Source organism: Chamaea fasciata, unplaced genomic scaffold (assembly GCF_029207755.1).
Source record: "Chamaea fasciata isolate MVZ Bird 193981 ecotype frontalis unplaced genomic scaffold, bChaFas1.0.hap1 SCAF_266, whole genome shotgun sequence".
Lineage (NCBI taxonomy): Eukaryota > Metazoa > Chordata > Aves > Passeriformes > Sylviidae > Chamaea > Chamaea fasciata.
Window position 1 is genome coordinate 1 of NW_027094351.1, and position 18,182 is coordinate 18,182.

The window sequence follows — 18,182 nt, forward strand, 5'->3', positions numbered from 1 at the left end:
TACCTTGTCTGTCCCTGGGGGGGCCCTGGCTGTCTTCCTAGGTGTCCCTGGGGGGCCCTGGCTGGCCCCTAGGGGTCCCTGGGGGTACCCTGGCTGTCCCCTAGGTGTCCCTGGGGGTACCCTGGCTGTCCCCTATGTGTCCCTGGAGGTGCCCTGGCTGTCCCCTTGGTGTCCCTGGGGGTGCCCTTGCTGTCCCATAGGTGTCCCTGGAGGTGCCCTGGCTGTCCCCTTGGTGTCCCTGGGGGTGCCCTGGGTGTCCCTGGGGTGCTCTGGCTGTCCCCTAGGTGTCCCTGGGGGTGCCCTAGCTGTCCCTTAGATGTCCCTGGGGGTGACCTGGCTCTCCTTGGGGTGCCCTGGCTGTCCCTTTTGTGTCCCTGGGGGTGCCCAGGGTGTCCCTGGGGTGCCTTGCTGTCCCCTAGGTGTCCCTGGGGGTGCCCTGCCTGTCCCCTGGGTGTCCCTTGGGGTGTCCTGGCTGTCCCCTAGGTGTGCCTGGGGGTGCCCTGGCTGTCCCTGGGGTACCCAGGCTTTCCTTTAGGTGTCCGTAGGGGTGCCCTGGCTTTCCCGTAGTTGTCCCTGGGGTGCCCTGGCTGTCCCTTTGGTGTCCCTGGAGGTGCCCTTGCTGTCCCTTGGGGGGCCCTGGCTGTCCCTGAGGGGGCCCTGGCTGTCCCCTAGGTGTCCCTGGGGTTCCCTGGCTGTCCCTGGGGTGCCCAGGCTTTCCTATAGGTGTCCCTGGGGGTGCCCTGGCTGTTCCTTAGGCGTCCCTGGGGGTGCCCTGGCTGTCCCTTAGGTGTCCCCGGGGGTACCCTGGCTGTCCCCTAGGTGTCCCTGCCTCGCTCGTATCCTCGACTCCGCCTCCGGCGCCATGGTGACACCCCTCCCAGTCTGGACCAGTGTGGCCACACCCCCTCCCCTGGGGCCATTAGACCCATCCCAGTATAGACCAGTAAGGCACCGTGTGCCCACCACGGACCCCCACACGCCTGCCAGTTCGTCCCAGTCCACTCCCCGTCCATCCCAGTTCTCTCTGATCACCCTCCCAGTGCTCCCAGTCCATCCCAGTCCCGCAGGTGCTGGTGCTTGTGGCTTGATCATCTGGTGCCTGTCCGCAACGTGGAGCGGGTCAAATGAGGCCTCAGGGGGAGGGGGGGGGCGGATTTTGGGGGGTCCTGGGGGTCCCGAGTTGTCCTGGAGGGGTTTGGGGGGTCTGCGGGGAGTCTCAAGGGGCTGCTGTGGGTGTTTTTGGGGGGGCTTCGGGAGGTTTGGGCGGCCCATTTGCGGCATCAAAGGAACCTGAGGAGGGTTTTGCGGGCTCCTGGAGGTCGGGGGGGGCCCTGGGGGTGGTTTGGGGGGCACTGGGGGGTTCCAGCCCGTGACCCCCCCCCCGTTTTTGACCCCCCCCCCCCGAGCTGTTTCGGTCTCATCGACGCCCTCCTGAAGCCCAAGGGGGGGTGGGCGCTGGGCCCCCCCTGCTGCCCCCTCCCCCTGCCACCCCCACGACGCCCTGCAGGTGAGGGACCCCCAAAAACCCCTCCCCATGAACCCCAAATCCACCCCTGGGACCCCCCAAAACCTCCCCAGGACCCCAGATCCACCCCGGGACCCCCAAATCCATCCCTTGGACCCCCAAAAAACCCCCAAATCCATCCCTGGGACCCCCCAAAACCTCCCTCCAAACCCCAAATTCACCCCTCGGACCTCCAGAATCCCTCCACAGAACCCCTCAGGGGTGGTTCCCCACGAAAAAGGGCGGGAAACGTGAGGGGAGAAAAAGGGCGGGATCAAGTGGAGGGGATCAATGGAATTTTGGGGGGGGTCAGCGACGCTGAGGAAGGATCAATGGAATATTGGGGGGGCATCAATGACATTGGGGGGGTCAGTGACACTCGGGTGGGGATCAATGATGCTGTGGGGGGGGTCGATATCAGCTCGGGGGGCGGCCATGGGTTTTTGGGGGGCCGCAACGCAGGCGGCCGTGCTGGGTTTGGAGCGGGGGGGCCCCAACAACCCCTGGGGGTGCCCTGGCTGTCCCCTAGGTGTCCCTGGGGTGCCCTGGCTTTCCCTGGGGTGCCCTGGCTGTCCCCTAGGTGTCCCTGGGGTGCCCTGGCTGTCCCTGGGGGTCCCTGGCTGTCCCCTAGGTGTCCTTGGGGTACCTTGCTGTCCCCAAGGCGTCCCTGGGGTGCCCTGGCTGTCCCCTAGGTGTCCCTGGGGGTGCCCTGGCTGTCCCTGGGGGTCCCTGGCTGTCCCAGAGGTGTCCCTAGGGGTGCCTTGTCTGTCCCTGAGGGGGCCCTGGGGGGGCCCTGGCTGTCCCCTAAGTGTCCCTGGGGGTGCTCTGGTGTCCCTGGGGATGCCCTGGCTGTCCCTTAGGTCTCCCTGGGGGTGCCCTGGCTGTCCCTTGGGGTGCCCTGGCTGTCCCCTAGGCGTCCCTGGGGTGCCGTGGCTGTCCCCTTGGTGTCCCTGGAGGTGACCTGCCTGTCCCCTAGGTGTCCCTGGAGGTGCCCTGGCTGTCCCCTTGGTGTCCCTGGGGGTGCCCTGGCTGTCCCATAGGTGTCCCTGGACGTGCCCTGGCTGTCCTCTTGGTGTCCCTGGGGGTGCCCTGGGTGTCCCTGGGGTGCCCTTGCTGTCCCCTAGGTGTCCCCGGGGATGCCCTGGCTATCCCTGGGGGGGCCCTGGCTGTCCCTGGGGTGCCCTAGCTGTCCCTTAGATGTCCCTGGGGGTGCCCTGGCTCTCCTTGAGGTGCCCTGGCTGTCCCTTATGTGTCCCTGGGGGTGCCCTGCCTGTCCCCTAGGTGTCCCTGGGGTTGCCTTGGCTGTCCCCTAGGTGTCCCTGGGTGTGCCCTGGTGTCCCTGGGGTGCCCTGCCTGTCCCCGAGGTGTCCCTGGGGGTGCCCTGGCTGTCCCCTAGGTGTCCCTGGGGGTTCCCTGGCTGTCCTCTAGTTGTCCCTGGGGGAGCCCTGGCTGTCCCTAGGGTGCCCTGCCTGTCCCCTAGGTGTCCCTGGGAGTGCCCTGGCTGTCCCCTAGGTGTCCCTGGGGGTCCCTGGCTGTCCCCTAGTTGTCCCTGGGGGAGCCCTGGCTGTCCCAAGGTTGCCCTGCCTGTCCCCTAGGTGTCCCTGGGAGTGCCCTGGCTGTCCCCTAGGTGTCCCTGGGGTCCCCTGGGTGTCCCCGGGGGTGCCCTGGCTGTTCCTGGGGTGCCCTGGCTGTCCTTTAGGTGTCCCTGGGGTGCCCTGGCTGTCCCCTAGGTGTCCCTGGTGGTGCCCTGGCTGTCCCTGGGGATCCCTGGCTGTCCCCTAGGCGTGCCTGCGGGTGACCTGGCTGTCCCCTAGGTGTCCCTGGGGTGCCCTGCCTTTCCCTGGGGTGCCCTGGCTGTCCCCTAGGTGTCCTTGGGGATGCCCTGGTGTCCCTGAGGGTGCCCTGGGTGTCCCTGTCAGGGCCCTGGCTGTCCCTTATGTGTCCCTAGGGGTACCTTGTCTGTCCCTGTGGGGGCCCTGGCTGTCCCGTAGTTGTCCCTGGGGTGCCCTGGCTGTCCCTTAGGTGTCCCTGGAGGTGCCCTTGCTGTCCATTGGGGGGCCCTGGCTGTCCCTGTGGGGCCCTGGCTGTCCCTTAGGTGTCCCTGGGGGTGCCCTGGCTATCTGTGGGGTGCCGTGGCTGCCTCTGGGGTGCCCTTGATGTCCCCTAGGTGTCCCTGGGGTGCCCTGGGTGTCCCTGTGGGTGCCCTGGCTGTCCCCTAGGTGTCCCTGGGGTGCCCTGGCTGTCCCTTAAGTGTCCCTGGAGGTGCCCTTGCTGTCCATTGGGGGGCCCTGGCTGTCCCTGTGGGGCCCTGGCTGTCCCTTAGGTGTCCCTGGGGGTGCCCTGGCTATCTGTGGGGTGCCGTGGCTGCCTCTGGGGTGCCCTTGATGTCCCCTAGGTGTCCCTGGGGTGCCCTGGGTGTCCCTGTGGGTGCCCTGGTTGTCCCCTAGGTGTCCCTGGGGTGCCCTGGCTGTCCCTGGGGTGCCCTGGCTGTTCCTTAGGTGTCCCTGGGGGTGCCCTGGCTATCTGTGGGGTGCCGTGGCTGCCTCTGGGGTGCCCTTGATGTCCCCTAGGTGTCCCTGGGGTGCCCTGGCTGTCCATTAGGTGTCCCCGGGGGTACCCTGGCTGTCCCCTAGGTGTCCCTGCCTCGCTCGTATCCTCGACTCCGCCTCCGGCGCCATGGTGACACCCCTCCCAGTCTGGACCAGTGTGGCCACACCCCCTCCCCTGGGGCCATTAGACCCATCCCAGTACAGACCAGTTAGGCACCGTGTGCCCACCACGGACCCCCACACGCCTGCCAGTTCGTCCCAGTCCACTCCCCGTCCATCCCAGTTCCCTCTGATCACCCTCCCAGTGCTCCCAGTCCATCCCAGTCCCGCAGGTGCTGGTGCTTGTGGCTTGATCAGCTGGTGCCTGTCCGCAACATGGAGCGGGTCAAATGAGGCCTCAGGGGGAGGGGGGGGCGGATTTTGGGGGGTCCTGGGGGTCCCGAGTTGTCCTGGAGGGGTTTGGGGGGTTTTGGGGGGTCTGCGGGGAGTCTCAAGGGGCTGCTGTGGGTGTTTTTGGGGGGGCTTCGGGAGGTTTGGGCGGCCCATTTGAGGCATCAAAGGAACCTGAGGAGGGTTTTGCGGGCTCCTGGAGGTCGGGGGGGCCCTGGGGGTGGTTTGGGGGGCACTGGGGGGTTCCAGCCCGTGACCCCCCCCGTTTTTGACCCCCCCCCCCCCCCCCGAGCTGTTTCGGTCTCATCGACGCCCTCCTGAAGCCCAAGGGGGGGTGGGCGCTGGGCCCCCCCCGCTGCCCCCTCCCCCTGCCACCCCCGCGACGCCCTGCAGGTGAGGGACCCCCAAAAACCCCTCCCCGGTCCCCAAATTCACCCCTGGGACCCCAAAAAAACCCCCAAAACCTCTCCCCGGACCCCAAATTCACCCCTGAGGCGCCATAAAACCCCCAAACCCCTCCCCATGAACCCCAAATCCATCCCTGGGACCCCCCAAAACCTCCCTAGGACCCCAGATCTACCCCGGGACCCTCGAATCCATCCCTTGGACCCCCAAAAACCCCCAAATCCATCCCTGGGACCCCCCAAAACCTCCCTCCAAACCCCAAATTCACCCCTCGGACCTCCAGAATCCTTCCACAGGACCCCTCAGGGGTCGTTCCCCACGAAAAAGGGCGGGAAACGTGAGGGGAGAAAAAGGGCGGGATCAAGTGGAGGGGATCAATGGAATTTTGGGGGGGGTCAGCGACGCTGAGGAAGGATCAATGGAATATTGGGGGGGCATCAATGACATTGGGGGGGTCAGTGACACTCGGGTGGGGATCAATGATGCTGTGGGGGGGTCGATATCAGCTCGGGGGGAGGCCATGGGTTTTTGGGGGGCCGCAACGCAGGCGGCCGTGCTGGGTTTGGAGCGGGGGGGCCCCTTCAACCTCTGGAGGGGCCCTGGCTGTCCCTGGGGGTCCCTGGCTGTCCCCTAGGTGTCCTTGGGGTGCCTTGCTGTCCCCAAGGCGTCCCTGGGGTGCCCTGGCTGTCCCCTAGGTGTCCCTGGGGGTGCCCTGGCTGTCCCTGGGGGTCCCTGGCTGTCCCATAGGTGTCCCTAGGGGTGCCTTGTCTGTCCCTGGGAGGGCCCTGGGGGTGCTCTGGTGTCCCTGGGGATGCCCTGGCTGTCCCTTAGGTCTCCCTGGGGGTGCCCTGCCTTTCCCTTGGGGGGCCCTGGCTGTCCCAGGGACACCCTGGCTGTCCCCTAGGTGTCCCTGGGTGTGCCTTGTCTGTCCTTGGGGGTGCCTTGTCTGTCCCTGGGGGGGCCGTGGCTGTCCCCTAGGTGACCCTGGGGGTTCCCTGGGTGTCCCTGTGGGGGCCCTGACTGTCCCTGGGGTGCCTTGCTGTCCCCTAGGTATCCCTAGGGTGCCCTGGCTGTCCCCTAGGTGTCCCTGGGGGTACTCTGGCTGTCCCCTAGGTGTCCCTGGGGGTGCCCTGGCTGTCCCTGAGGGGGCCGAGGCTGTCCCCTAGTTGTCCCTGGGGGTTCCCTGGGTGTCCCTGTGGGGGCTCTGGCTGTCCCTGGGGTACCCTGGCTGTTCCATAGGTGTCACTGGGGGTGCTCTGGAGTCACTGGGGTGCCCTGGCTGTCCCTTAGGTCTCCCTGGGGGTGCCCTGGCTGTCCCTTGGGGGGCCCTGGCTGTCCCTGGGGGGCCCTGGCTATACCCTAGGTGTCCCTGGGGGTGCCCTGGCTGTCCCTTAGGTGTCCGTAGGGGTGCCTTGTCTGTCCCTGGGGGTGCCCTGGCTGTACCCTACGTGTCTCTGGGGGTGCCTTGTCTGTCCCTGGGGGTGCCCTGGCTGTACCCTACGTGTCTCTGGGGGTGCCTTGTCTGTCCCTTGGGGGGCCCTGGCTGTCCCTGGGGGTGCTCTGGCTGTCCTTTAGGTGTCCCTGGGGGTACCCTGGCTGTCCCCTAGGTGTCCCTGGGGGTGCCCTGGGTGTCCCTGTCGGGGCCCTGGCTGTCCCCTAGGTGTCCCTGGGGGTGCCCTGGCTGTCCCTGGGGGGGCCGTGGCTGTCCCCTCGGTGTCCCTGGGGGTTCCCTGGGTGTCCCATCGGGGGCCCTGGCTGTCCCCTAGGTGTCCCTGTGGGGGCCCTGGCTGACCCTGGGGTGCCCTGGCTGTCCCTTAGGTCTCCCTGGGGGTGCCCTGGCTGTCCCTTGGGGGGCCCTGGCTGTCCCCTAGGTGTCCCAGGGCTGCCCTGGCTGTCCCTTAGGTGTCCCTGGGGGTGCCCTGGCTGTCCCCTAGGTGTCCCTGGGGGTGTGCTGGCTGTCCCTTGGGGCGCCGTAGCTGTCCACTTGGTGTCCCTGGGGGTGCCCTGGCTGTACCCTACGTGTCCCTGGGGGTGCCTTGTTTGTCCCTTGGGGGGCCCTGGCTGTCCCTGGGGGTGCCCTGGCTGTCCTTTAGGTGTCCCTGGGGGTGCCCTGGCTGTCCCCTAGGTGTCCCTGGGGGTGCCCTGGGTGTCCCCTAGGTGTCCCTGGGGGTGCCCTGGGTGTCCCTGTTGGGGCCCTGGCTGTCCCCTCGGTGTCCCTGGGGGTTCCCTGGCTGTCCCTGGGGGGGCCGTGGCTGTCCCCTCGGTGTCCCTGGGGGTTCCCTGGGTGTCCCATCGGGGGCCCTGGCTGTCCCCTAGGTGTCCCTGTGGGGGCCCTGGCTGACCCTGGGGTGCCCTGGCTGTCCCTTAGGTCTCCCTGGGGGTGCCCTGGCTGTCCCTTGGGGGGCCCTGGCTGTCCCCTAGGTGTCCCAGGGCTGCCCTGACTGTCCCCTAGGTGTTCCTCGGGGTGCCCTGGCTGTCCCTGGGGTGCCCTTGCTGTCCCCTAAGTGTCTTTGGGGCTGCCCTGGCTGTCCCCTACGTGTCCCTGGGGGTCCCCTGGCTGTCCCATAGGTGTCCCTGGGGATGCCCTGGCTGACCCCTAGGTGTCACTGGGGGTGCCATGGCTGTCCCTTAGGTGTCCCTGGGGGTGCCCTGGCTGTCCCTTAGGTGTCTCTGGGGTCCCCTGGCTGTCCCATAGGTGTCCCTGGGGGTGCTCTGGTGTCACTGGGATGCCCTGGCTGTCCTCTGGGGGGCCCTGGCTGTATCTGGGGGTGCCCTGGCTGTCCCCTAGGTGTCCGTGGGGGTGCCCTGGGTGTTTCTGGGGGTCCCCTGGCTGTCCCATAGGTGTCCCTGGGGATGCCCTGGCTGACCCCTAGGTGTCACTGGGGGTGCCATGGCTGTCCCTTAGGTGTCCCTGGGGGTGCCCTGGCTGTCCCTTAGGTGTCTCTGGGGTCCCCTGGCTGTCCCATAGGTGTCCCTGGGGATGCCCTGGCTGACCCCTAGGTGTCACTGGGGGTGCCATGGCTGTCCCTTAGGTGTCCCTGGGGGTGCCCTGGCTGTCCCTTAGGTGTCTCTGGGGTGCCCTGGCTGTCCCCTAGGTGTCCCTGCCTCGCCCGGATCCTCGACTCCGCCTCTGGCGCCATGGTGACACCCCTCCCAGTCTGGACCAGTGTGGCCACACCCCCTCCCCTGGGGCCAATAGACCCATCCCAGTATAGACCAGTAAGGCACCTTGTGCCCACCATCGACCCCCACACACCTGCCAGTTCATCCCAGTCCACTCCCCGTCCATCCCAGTTCTCTCTGATCACCCTCCCAGTGCTCCCAGTCCATCCCAGTCCCGCAGGTGCTGGTGCTTGTGGCTTGATCAGCTGGTGCCTGTCTGCAACGTGGAGCGGGTCAAATGAGGCCTCAGGGGGAGGGGGGGGGCGGATTTTGGGGGGATCCTGGGGGTCCCGAGTTGTCCTGGAGGGGTTTGGGGGGTTTTGGGGGGCCTGGGGGGAGTCCTGGGGGCTGCTTTGGGTGTTTTTGGGGGATCTTCGGGAGGTTTGGGCGGCCCATTTGAGGCATCAAAGGAACCTGAGGAGGGTTTTGCGGGCTCCTGGAGGTCGGGGGGGGCCCTGGGGGTGGTTTGGGGGGCACTGGGGGGTTCCAGCCCGTGACCCCCCCCGGTTTTTGACCCCCCCCCCCGAGCTGTTTCGGTCTCATCGACGCCCTCCTGAAGCCCAAGGGGGGGTGGGCGCTGGGCCCCCCCCGCTGCCCCCTCCCCCTGCCACCCCTGCGACGCCCTGCAGGTGAGGGACCCCCAAAAATCCCTCCCCAGACCCCAAATTCACCCCTGGGTCCCCAAAAAACCCCCAAAACCTCTCCCCGGACCCCAAATTCACCCCTGAGGCCCCAAAAAACCCCCAAACCCCTCCCCATGAACCCCAAATCCACCCCTGGGACCCCCCAAAACCTCCCCAGGACCCCAGATCCACCCCGGGACCCCCAAATCCATCCCTTGGACCCCCAAAAACCCCCAAATCCATCCCTGGGACCCCCCAAAACCTCCCTCCAAACCCCAAATTCACCCCTCGGACCTCCAGAATCCTTCCACAGGACCCCTCAGGGGTGGTTCCCCACGAAAAAGGGCGGGAAAGGTGAGGGGAGAAAAAGGGCGGGATCAAGTGGGGGGGATCACTGGAATTTTGGGGGGGTCAGCGACGCTGAGGGAAGATCAGTGGAATATTGGGGGGGCATCAATGACATTGGGGGGGGTCAGTGACACTCGGGTGGGGATCAATGATGCTGTGGGGGGTCGATATCAGAGGTTATCAGAGGAAATCGCCGCCGCCGTCCTCCCGTGCCCAGAGCCCCGCCAGGACTCCAGCGCAGCTCCGGCTGCAGGCGGAGCAGGAGCGGCTCCTGCCGCCCGCAGCGATCCCGGTCCCGATCCCGACCGCAACGCCAGCCCGGTCCTCAGGCCCCGAGACCCAGAGCCCGCCCGCCGAGGGGGGCCGCACCGCTCGGGAGCCGCAGCCGACACTGACAGGACCCGAACCAGAACGGCCGGTCCCATTCCCGGCCCCGCCTGGCTCCGCGCAGGGCCGCGAGCAACCTCGGCTCGGCTCAGCTGTGAGGGGCGGGGCGGGGCCGCGGGCGATGGTCCCGCCCTCATCCCGGGCAGCGCGGGGCGCCGGGGCGGGCTCGGGGCGGAGGCGGGGTGGGCTCGGGGCGGAGCCGGGGTGGAGCCGGGGCGGGCTCGGGGCGGAGCCGGGGCGGGCTCGGGACAGAGCCGGGGCGGGCTTTGGGCGGAGCCGGGGCGGAGCCGGGGCGGGCTTTGGGCGGAGCCGGGGCGGGCTCGGGGCGGAGCCGGGGCGGGCTCGGGGCGGAGCCGGGGCGGGCTCGGGGCGGAGCAGGGGCGGAGCCGGGGCGGGCTCTGGGCGGAGCCGGGGCGGGCTCGGGGCGGAGCCGGGGCGGGCTCGGGGTGGAGCAGGGGCGGGGTCGGGGCGGAGCCGGGGCGGAGCCGGGGCTCTGTGAGGGGGGGCCCGGAGGCAGCCGGGGCCGGGCAGTACCGGGGGCGCGGCTTCAGGGGCGCGGGGCGGGTCCCAAGTGCACGGCGCCGGGACCCCACCGGGGCGTTCCACACCGAGCCCATAGAGCAGCAGCTACTTCCGCCACCCTTTTGAATCCCCGCGATTGGCGGGCTCGCTGAGGCATCGGCAGTGCTGATTGGACAGCGGGCCGTGGGAACCGCCCCCGCCCCCCGGCCCGCGCTGAGGGCCCGGGGCCTCCGCCCTCAGACCGGCTCCGGCTCCAACCCGGCCCGGGCTCTGCTCCGGTCCCCCCGGCCCGCCCTGAGGGCCCGGGGGCTCTGCCCCGAGACCGGCCTCGCCCCTCCCCGCCTCGCCTCGTAGTAGATTTCTGTTTGGTTTGTGGGAAGAAACAGTTGTGAGAAGTGAGATTTGTGCTGGAGAGCTGCTGCTGGGAAGAAAGGATGGAGTAAATCTGCTCCGAGGATGTGTGATGAAGAATTCAGGGTAAGGGTTGGGCAATATTTATAAACTGTCTCCATATTTCCCTGTATCTCTGGGTGTTTGGATTTAGCCTGGGATTGTCAGCTAAGTTATAAACAAACCAACCCGGCTACTGAACTCCCAATGAACGTTTGGAACCCTTGCACAGAAAGACAAGTTAGCAACGATTCCAAAGGAAAAATTGTAAATGGAGGGTAACGATTGCGGGGGGATTTCCTTGGGGATTATGACCCTCACACATACGGAATTTAGGAGGTGGAATCCCAGTTTCAGCCTTGGGCACGTGCAGGAGAAGAGGGGTCGTTATCCCTATCAAGGAAAGCCCGGTGCCCCAGCGCGTCAGGTGCGGACAACGAATTCTCCGGGGATGAGCACAAGTCCCCTCTTCCCCTGCCCCGACACTCGGACTGGCAGCAGCTGCAGGTGAGAGCTGTCACAGGATGGTGAGGGGACAGAGCAGCCCCAGGTGTGACCGTCAGGATGAGGAGGGCAGCAGAGCCGCCACAAGTGTGAGCTGTAAAGGATAATGAGGGGCCGGTTCTAGCCGGGGGCGGTTTAATAGAGGAGCCCGAGTTCACTTTGGCATCGGGCCGTGAGGAGCTCAGCGTGGTTTCTGCGGTGGTGGGAAAGCTTCTTACAGCGCCTGCAGGAGCACGTGGGTGTGGGGGGTTTCTTTGTGCCGGACAGCAGTAGCAGGTAAGCCAGCATGGGTTTGTAGGGGAGATTTTTTTTTTCTTTGCAGCTTTGTCTTACTAATTTCTCTGTGGTGCTCCCAGGAAATAAAAGGAGTTATGGAGAGAAAAGGAGTTCAAATTCAGTGAAGAAACTCTTCTTCTGTGGTTGTCAGTATTCAAACTGAAGAAAACTTTCCACCTGGATTTTTAATGAGTTGTGGTATTTCTATGTGGTTTTTATTAAGTATTATGCTCTTGGGTGGCGTGTAGTGTTTTGTCTGATTTTTGATGTTATGTGTAATTTGGTTTTTGAGTGAGGATAACTTTGTTGGAGGGGTTGTTTGTATTTGAGGTAGAATTAATTTAAGTAGCTTTTTTTGCTAGACTTCTGATACGTGGTATTGGGGTTTTGTGTGTGATATGTAGGGATTCAAGTTGGGTAGGGCTATTTTTTCTGTTTAGTGGCTTTGAATGATTTATTGTGTAGCTTTATCTTGTTTGTAGATGGTGTATGGTGAGAGATATGGTTTCTTTTTCGTGTTAGGTTTTGTAGTTTACATGTCGGTCAGAGTATTTTTGAACTGAGTTTTGTTGAATTGTTTTTGGTGAGATATAGTGTTTTTTGAGGGTGTGTTTTCTAAGGTTTACAATGGTGTAATTGGCTGTAGTGTGAGATGTAAAGGAGGTTTTTATTTATTTGGTGGTGGTTTTTATTATGGTGAGTGTGTAGTATTTGTTTTGATGGGTTTGGGGTAGTGTGATGTAGCTAATTTATTAGGGTTTTCTAATATTTATAATTCAATTATTGTTTATTGTATTACAGGGATTTATTTATTTAGCTTGTTTGGTTTTAGTGTGTGTTCTATAATTATGGAAAATTTGGGAGATGCTGTTTATAGTTGAATGGATCTTTTAGTTTTAGGATTGAGGGGGTTGCAGGTATATATTTTGAAGGTTTTTTGAGGGGATTGGACATGGGGGTTATTTTTATTATATTTGGTAGTTGGACTTATAGTAATAAGAGTTGGCTTTTTTTGCTGCATTATTTTTTGTTTTTTCTTTTCTAGTATTCATGTATTTGTGTGGTCAGGGTAGTGGTGTTTCTGGTGCAGCTGTAAGCCTCCATTACTGATTGTGTGTTTTAGGTGGTCCACTGGTATTACAGGGAGACCCCCTCACTGACCGGCCAACAGATCTGCTGAGATTGTACATCAGCATTTGGTTTTCTCTATGGTACCTGACTAAGAGACAGCAGTCTGGTGACAGCAAGGAATTCCCAGAGGTGGAGCTGGATCTCAGCAGTCAAGCTGACGTGGGCAAGGTGAGCAGTGACTGGTGGACAGAAGCAGTTGCTATTGTTCAAGTCTCACTTGCTGGTGCAACTCTAAGCATTCACTGTTCTTTTTTTTTTTTACTTTAGGTTGTCCCCTTGCCAGATGTGCTGGCCCCAGAGGCCAGATGGGTGCAGCATTAAGGTATACTTGTGGCATGCTTCAGTCAGACTGGGGAGGTTGCTGTTTGACAGTAACTCAGCATGATTTTTTGCTTCTTTTGTTTCTTTGCAGGTGCCACTGCTGTCCCAGGCGTGCTAAGGAATAGAGAGAGCCGGTGAGTTGCCCTTTAGGCAGGGTGACCCATAGGTGAGCGATGTGCTCAGCATTTACTTTTTCCTTTTGCTGGGTCCACTCCTGTCAGCCTCTGGAGCGGAGTGAAGATCTGAGGGGGAGCTGGGGCAGCGGTGCAGAGGAGCCCTGGGGATTACTCTTCTGGAGGGGGATAGTCACATTTCCTGTTTTGTGATCCTAGGTAGCGTGAGGAGGTGCGGAGACAAAGTCTGGATATGGCAGCCCCAAAGCGGATGCTGAGAACACGTCGACGTCTGCGGTGCCGACATGTTCATTTCTGTCGAGGACGGACGTTCCACTCGTGTTCCAAAAGCTAAGTGTTGGGGCTGGTGGTCAGGAGAAGGGAAAAAACCTTTTCAGTCCCGGGAGGTGATTTAAAGTTACCTTAGAAGAGAAGGCCCTAGTGGGGTGGTCCCTTCAAAAGTAAAGGGTGAGGGTTTCTCCTCAGCATCACCAGAGCCTTTGCTGGGCGGGGCAGTTCTGACCCATCTCCATGTTCTAGGGAGCTTCACATTATTGGCCTTCTTTTAGAGTCCACAGGGTTAGGCTGCAGCAGGGGATTCCTGGCCCAGGAGTGTCCTGATTAGGAGCAATGCCAGTTGCAAGGCGTAGGGTTAGTAGGGTTCAGCAGGGGGAGTTTACAGTGGCACACAGAGGCTGAAGGAGGGCTTGAGAAGTAAAGGACTCGAGGTCTAGAGAACACACAGTGAAAATCGGGGGTACAGCCTAGGATACAAGTCAGAGTACAGGTATACCAGCCCTCACAGCGCTGCTGCCAACACTGTTTCCCTGAGAGCAGGTGCCGGCAGCAATCCTAACGCAAGACAAGGCCAGAAGTCCTGAGAGGTGCAGGCAGTAACCCTAAGCTAGGGCCAGGCAGGAAGTGACAGTGGTGGGGCAGAGTCCACAGGGTTGAGGTTCACCGGGGATGTCCACCCTGCGTTCCTGTCCTGCTCTAACCGGGGATGCTCACAGCCCTAATGGAGGCCACGGTGGGTGGGCTCGGTGCCAGTAACGCCTCTAAGGCTTTGGCGCTGCGAGCGTCGGCCTCCGAGCTCAGCTGAAGCACGCACGGGGCCCGAGGACCCGGTGCTGCTTAAGAGACGGTGAGTAGCAGAGCTGCTGGGTTTTGGCTGATGTGCAGCTAAGATTATGCTTTGATATTTGGTTTTCTTTATTGTAGCTGACTAGGAGACAGCAGCCCAGTGACAGGAGGAATTTCCCTGAAGGAGAGGCAGCCTTCTTTGGCACCCGGCGTGGATTCACCTCCCCAGACATTTGAGAGATAAGTGGAGGGCTTGGAGCCACAGAGGGGATGAAAGCGGGGTACCAGGGCAGGGGTCAGCGGGAGGGATTTTTTTGAGTCGGGTTTGGAGATGGGGATGTCCCAGATGTGACCCCTTAGGCTACATGAAGGGAAAGTCTCATTTTTCATGTCGGTGCTGAGGTGTGCAGGGCAGAGCAGTCCTGGTGTGTGTTGTGTCACTTGTCTGTTGTGCACTCTGTCTGTTTGGTGTCTTGTCTTTTCCTTTAGTCCTTTCAGGGGCCTATCAAAACCCCTGGCATCAGTCTTAGCATTTCTGATCTCTGTGCTCCTCAGCCAGGTGCCTTTGTCTCAGCTGCTCGGACACTCATCAGAATCCATCTCTCTTCACAAGCATCCAGTCCGATGCCTTTTCAGGTCTTGTTCTGAGCTGTACTGACAGCCGTGCACCGCCCTGATCCATTCCGGCGGGTTAGGTCTTGTGAGAATGCAAAGACAGGTGGAGGATTCTGACCGTAGGATTCTCGGGCATCCATCTCTGCGTCTCTTGGGATAAGTCATCCCGATGGCATCTTGTTCCTGCAGGGTTCTCTGAGCCTGGCCAGCTCACCTTCCGTCTCACCTCGGTCATCTCATTCCGAGTTCTCTGGACCCTCAGGGTCATTCTTCTTGCCAGAGTTTTCTGTCCCTGTTGTGTCCCCTCGTTTGTCCTGTGCTGTGTCACGGGTGTTGGTGTGTGTTTGGCCCGGAGCTGCTCTGCCTTGCTGCTCAGTCTGGGTGTAGGGGTACGAGGGTAATAGTGCCGGGGGCTTGAAATTTGTGATGTGGGGTGTAGTAGGCCTGTAGAGGGTATTCCTAGATTGCCACAAGATGTCTGGAGCTGTCAAGGTATCCTGCAGCACTCTGACTTTTGTCCGAACTTTCTTTCAGATGCAGAGAGATGAAATCTGTGGCAGAGCCCCCCATCCTGGGTGAGGGGCTCCCCTGAGAAGGTCAGTCCCTGTTTCTGTTTGCAGGGGAGGTGTAAATGATGGCTGTGTTACAGCTCTGTTCTTTGTCTTTATTTTTAGGTGGTGAAGCCGGATCTCAGCAGTCAAGCTGACGTGGGCGAGGTGAGCAGTGACGGGTGGACAGAAGCCGTTGCTATTGTTCAAGCCTCACTAGCTGGTGCAACTCTAAGCCTCCGTCATTGTGCGTTTTAGGGAGTCCACTCGTAGGAGGCTGAGCTCCCCTCTCACCAACGGGACGACAGACCCGCGTCACCTCACCCGTGAGCCCTCCGGGAGCATTCCAGGAGTCTGTGATGGAGCCTTGATCTTCTCCTTGTGAAGGCCCCATCCAGGTAGGCTTGGATAACGGCCGAGGAGTTGAGGTGAGTCAGGGAGGAGAAGGAGGGAGGGTCCCCTCAAGTTCCAGCGCTGCCACGTCACCTTGTCTGCTCTTTACCCAGGCAGACCCTGCGACGCCGGCGTTGGCCTCTGAGCGCAGCTGAAGCGCGGGGCCGAGGACACAGGCAAGCTTAGGAGACAGTGAGTAGCAGAATTGTCGGGTTTTGGGTGATGGGCTGCTAAGATCACGCATTCATGTTTGGTTTTTTTTGTTGTAGCTGACTAAGAGACAACAGCCCGGCGACAGCAGGAATTTTCCTGAGGCAGAGGCGGCCTTCTTTGGACCTGGCAGGGATTTGCCTCCCTGGATGCCTGAGAGATAAGTGGAGGGCTGTGGCTCACAGAGGGGATGAAAGCAGGATGCCAGGGCAGGGATCACCGGGAGGGGTTTTTTAAGTCAGATTTGGAGTTGGGGGCACCAAGATGTGACCCCTTAGGCTACATGAAGGGAAAGTCTCATTTTTCATGTCAGTGCTGAGGTGTGCAGGGCAGAGCAGTCCTGGTGTGTGTTGTGTCACTTGTCTGTTGTGCACTCTGTCTGTTTGGTGCCTTGTCTTTTCCTTTAGTCCTTTCAGGGGCCTGTCAAAACCCCTGGCATCAGTCTTAGCATTTCTGATCTCTGTGCTCCTCAGCCGGGTGCCTTTGCCTCAGCTGCTCGGACACTCATCAGAATCCATCTCTCTTCACAAGCATCCAGTCCAATGCCTTTTCAGGTCTTGTTCTGAGCTGTACTGACAGCCGTGCACCGCCCTGATCCATTCCGGCGGGTTAGGTCTTGTGAGAATGCAAAGACAGGTCAAGGATTCTGACCGTAGGATTCTCAGGCATCCATCTCTGTGTTTCTTGGGATAAGTCATCCCGATGGCATCTTGTTCCTGCAGGGTTCTCTGAGCCTGGCCAGCTCACCTTCCGTCTCACCTCGGTCATCTCATTCCAAGTTCTCTGGACCCTCAGGGTCATTCTTCTTGCCCAGAGTTTTCTGTCCCTGTTGCGTCCCCTCGTTTGTCCTGTGCTGTGTCACGGGTGTTGGTGTGTGTTTGGCCCGGAGCTGCTCTGCCTTGCTGCTCAGTCTGGGTGTAGGGGTACGAGGGTAATAGTGCCGGGGGCTTGAAATTTGTGATGTGGGGTGTGGTTAGACTGTAGAGGGTATTCCTAGATTGCCACAAGGTGTGTGGAGCTGTCAAGGTATCCTGCAGCACTCTGACTGTTGTCCTGACTTTGTTTCAGATGCAGAGGGATGAAATCCGTGGCAGAGCCCCCCATCCTGGGTGAGGGGCTCCCCTGAGAAGATCGATCGCTATTCAAGGTGAGAGTCACACATTTCACATTTATTGGCACTCCAGTGCAGGCCACCTGCGTTTACAGCTTCAAACAGGTGAGTCCCTTGGTAACCCCCCTGGGCAGCAGCTGGAGCCTGCTCCGGGCTGGGCTGAGGGAGCAAACACTTGTGGCTGACACAGCTCCACACTGAGGGTACTTGGGAAAACACCTGCCTTGTCCTGGATTTTTTTTTTTTTTTTTGAGCTTTTGACAAGGTTTTAATCATCACCTTGGTAAAAATAAATGGTAAGGACTGAAAACATGAGAGGCTGGCAGGTTATGCTCATGAATGAGAACTTTTTTTTTGAATAACTGTGCGGCCTATATCCTATTTTTGAGACTCTCTTTTTTGGCTGACTTTACTGTAAGAAATCTAATTTCAATTTAGCTGCCTCAATAATGAATTTATGGTACAAATATGTTCTAGCGGCAGGAGCTTAAAGTAGTAACACCAACATGCCACCTCTGGAATAAAGTCCTGTGTCTCCTCAGACCTACTGGTTTGCAGTAGAGTTTGTACACCTTTCGCTGCAGCTGTGGTTCTTAATAACTGGAAGTCCAGGGATTCTGGGCGATTCCCATAAGTTCTCCTGTTTTGTAGGAGCTGCACGGTGAGGTCAGCATTCTGAGGGAGGCCCTGGCACAGCTGCCAAGGGCAAGGAACGTGGAGCATCCCGGGGCTTCTCCCACCCGAGTTTCTCCCGGAGCGTGCTGCGTGTCATGCCGGATGTTTAACCCGGGTTTGGGGTGTTCTCCTGCAGTCCCAGCTCTAACTGCTGCCCCCGAGCCCTGGCCTTGCTCTGTCCCAGCACTGAACCTGGCAGGTGGGTGTGCTTTTCCAGCCCTTGAATCCCACGGGCAATCCCAGATTCCCGGAGCTCCCCGAGGCACAGCCTGGCCTCCCTCCCTGGGAGCTGCATTTCAGTCTGCCTGGACCAAGGCCATCCTGTTTGAGACTTTATTCCTGTTGTTTTTCCTCTTGCAGGTTGTGGGCAAAAAGGAGAGAGCCAGTAGGAAGTGAAGCCACTGGAAGGCCTTATCCCAGTCCAAGGTTCCCACTTTTCTTTCTGACTCCTGGATAATTGCCTGGCCATAACTGGACAGAGACTGTCAGTTTGATTTCCTGCCTTTTCCAATAAATCCTTGCTTTCAGCTGGAGTGTATTCCTGGTGTCATCCCCCTCCTCGTCCGTGGATGTGTAAATAAAATTCCTGACTTGCCGAGTCCAATTTTGTTATTGCAGGAAATGTGGTGCTTTTGTTCCACTGAAACTTCCCAACTCTGCTGAGAGTTTCCTATGTCAAATACAAGTAAGATTCGAGTTTCTTTGCATTGTTACTCCCACAAAACACAGATCATTCTTGGATAGGAGTAGCTGGACCTGTTGAATTTCCACTTCCCTTTAAACTTAGAGCAGAGGAAGCAGATTTAAATTTGTTGTTCCATGAACTTCCACCAACTTGATGACTGTTCCAAAAGTTTGCAGTATTAGAAATGCCTAAGCTTGTTTTCCAGGCAAGCTGGGATTTAGATGTTATTTCTTCCTT

The 18,182-nt window shown here is 60.4% G+C and overlaps 2 long non-coding RNA genes across 6 annotated transcripts; both read left to right on the plus strand.

The window, feature by feature from the left end:
* Positions 1-10,102: 10,102 nt before the first annotated feature.
* LOC136305079 (uncharacterized) lies at positions 10,103-13,959 on the plus strand. Of its 5 annotated transcripts, XR_010725009.1 has the most exons (7): positions 10,103-10,367; positions 10,617-10,787; positions 11,141-11,258; positions 12,184-12,359; positions 12,459-12,513; positions 12,604-12,646; positions 12,845-13,959. It is a non-coding gene; the product is annotated as an uncharacterized lncRNA (long non-coding RNA). The 5 variants fall into 5 exon arrangements; XR_010725008.1 differs by lacking the exon at positions 10,103-10,367 and having other exon boundaries at positions 10,417-10,787; positions 12,845-13,957; XR_010725010.1 differs by lacking the exon at positions 10,103-10,367 and having other exon boundaries at positions 10,420-10,787; positions 11,141-11,206; positions 12,845-13,957.
* A 661-nt stretch (positions 13,960-14,620) lies between these two features.
* Positions 14,621-17,864, plus strand: LOC136305080 (uncharacterized). Its single transcript, XR_010725012.1, has 7 exons — positions 14,621-14,919; positions 14,998-15,039; positions 15,130-15,299; positions 15,378-15,456; positions 15,534-16,621; positions 17,237-17,459; positions 17,621-17,864. It is a non-coding gene; the product is annotated as an uncharacterized lncRNA (long non-coding RNA).
* The last annotated feature ends 318 nt before the right edge of the window (positions 17,865-18,182 follow it).